A 2,900-nucleotide genomic window follows, 5' to 3' on the forward strand; every position below is an offset into this window, starting at 1 on the left:
GCTTGAGTTTGTGATCTTCCTGGCTCAGCCTCCCAGAGTGTTGGAATTACAGGTACAGACCACCATGCCCTTTAAGAAGTATTCTTAAAGAAAAGCCAGTTCTTTTTGTCATCCTTTGTTTTTTCCTGGAAGAAGGAATGCGGATGTGATGGTTGGAGCTGGTGTAATTATCCTAGGCTACAGAGTGACCTTGGCAGTGAAGATCATGAATAACAAGACAGAAACAAACTCACGGGGAGCCCCATACAAACCCTGGCCTTTCCTTCCCACAGCCACAGGAGAAAGAAATTCTGCGAGTCAGGGATTCCTGACACTCTAGCTGATCCTGATTCTAATGAATTATCACCTATAGCAGGAGTCTGGAACACAAATGTCATGAGAAGCCAGGTAGGTAATATAACTTAGCAATGCCTTCAGGGAGCACTCGGGCTGCATTTGTTTATTCATTCATTGTCATTTGTTTAGTCATTCAACTTTTCATTTAACAAGTATGCAGAAAGCCCTATTAGGTACCAGGGACTCATGGGCACTAAGAGGGCACAAATTAATAGCCCATTCTTAGCGAAGATCCAGGTCTGGTTGGGGAAGACAATGTTTTAAATAGTTAAAAATGGAAAATGTTTTGGAGGATGGAATAGCTGATATATAAAAAGCAAAAGAAGCAAAAAAGGAAGTCAAGTTTATGGATATGAAAACAACAACTTCAAAAAGGAGGTAAACACTCTTCTGGAAGATGGATGAAGAGAGAAATTCTGGGTAAGGAAAGTTAGGAGGATTTGACGCCATGTAATTAATTCCCTTCTGTTTCAAGGAACTGCAAACGGTTTGGTAGAATAGAACCCAAGTGACCCCCTCACCCACAAGGCAAGGGAAGGGGCATTTTAGGATCTGGTCTGGGTTAATTCACCACCTTTTATCTTACTGAGCACTTTACAGATTTGGATAATACTGGGAAATCATAGAAACTGAGGTTAAGGATTGTAGGTATGTCTCAGGGGGTTTTCTTTTAACTTTGGTAACAGCCTCCTGAAAATTTTGGTGTTTCACCACTTCTTTTCTCCTGCTGCCCAAATAAAATGTCCTGGAGTGTTGAGGTGACATTCAAAATATGGAACGATCCAGTATTGCACAGGGCAGAGTAATCTGACCTGAAGCAGGGGGTTACCAGTTGGCGTGTGAGCCCACAGTATGTCAGTCTTGCCAGAGGAGGCTCTTTAAAACAACTTCGTGAAAGTGGTCTACACACTTGTATTTTTTGTTAGCATTAAAAGAATATTCAAAGAAATTACAAAAGTCACAAATGGTTGCCTTTAGCCCATTTCCATTTTACACTCTTGATACTTAATTTTGAGATTCACCCCCACTCAGATTTCACTGGAATCCATGAGTCCAGGGGCTGAGTAGCCAGTCAAATCATCACCGCGCCTCTTTGGCTTTCCAGAGGAGCTTGGAGTACTTCTGCGTGGACAGCAGTCCTTGCTACTGTTCAAACACAGGGCCAAATCCCCAAGGCCAACTCTGCCTTCCCTGATCCATCTTTTACAATATTGTGTGCTGCTCCAAACTATACTAAAGATAACCACAGGGGACACATACCTGACATATTTCCCCTGCTGAAGCACTCCCCTCATGAAAATGGGGGGAAAAATGCTCTTCAGAGAATGCCTTCGGAGAATAGAAAAGAACAAGGCAGAGCTGCATTTGTCAGCTGATAAGGACCTTACAAATAACTCTTCCAGCTGCTCATTCTAAAAGTGGAAAGCTGAGACCCAGAAAACTGGAGTGGTTTGCTTAAAAGCACACAGAATACTTCTCAAAATTCTTCAGCAGTTGAAGTGTGTGTGTTTTCTGATCCCTTTCTCTGCCTGCACCTTGTAAACATATTTTGAACAGATGGAAGAGTTAGTTCACTGCAGTTAACCCTACAGCTCCAAGCACACACCACACATTCCCCAAGGTAAGGCCACTGTTTAGGCATCAGTCTTCATGGAAGCTCTGCGGTCCCAGTGAGTCAGGAGACCGGAATGGTTCTGGAGAGCCATGTCAAAAGAGGAACTGGGGGTTCCAGTGTGGAGCTGGAGAAGCAGCAGGGAGTCCAGGTGATAGGAGCGGGTAGGCTTTGCCCTCCTGGTCTGGAAGCTTTGAATCTGTTGGGCCCAGTAGGTGGCCAGCAGTGTTGGGCGAATTAGCATCTGTATTTCCACTTTGATCCTTTGTCTTTCTTGTTGGCAGGAGCCTGACTCCTCTAAGAGGAAGGAGGGGGACACATTGATTGATCTGAAGAAGGAAATGAGCATGAGAACCTGTCTTCAATAATATGAAACCCAGTCTCCTGCCCAAGTCCTCTGATTGACTCATCAGATCCCCATGAGTCATTCCTTTGTCCTTTCCCGCCCTCTCAGTTTCCCTCATCCATAAAATGGGAGGTTTGGAGTAGTCTGGTGATTTTCAAACTTCACATTTTAGCACCCGAACCTCCCCTTTTTTGTATCAGTTCATACTCAGAAGCCCAGTACTCAGCAAAGCACCATTGCTGCGCCTGAATCTGGAGACAGGGATCCAAGGTATCTGGTCCCCAGGCAGCCTTGGGAACACAGTCTGCAAGTCTCTGGACTAGATAACTTCTCAGGGCCCTTCTTCCTCCCCTTTGTAATTCTAGATTTCTCTCAGAGGGAACTGACCTTTGTGTGGCTGTTTATCGGGTGTATTCCGCCATCTTGTTGATATCACCTCCCTCTACAGTTCTAATGTTAAACCCATGAATTTGAACAGGTAGGGACTCTAATCATATATATTTTATTTTTTTTGGTTTTTTTCCGGTACCGGGAACCGAACTCACGACCTTGCGCTTGCCAGGCAGGCACTTTGCCACTGAGCTAAATCCCCAGCCCCTCTAATCC

This window comes from Chinchilla lanigera, unplaced genomic scaffold (assembly GCF_000276665.1).
Source record: "Chinchilla lanigera isolate Chin_1 unplaced genomic scaffold, ChiLan1.0 scaffold00013, whole genome shotgun sequence".
NCBI lineage: Eukaryota > Metazoa > Chordata > Mammalia > Rodentia > Chinchillidae > Chinchilla > Chinchilla lanigera.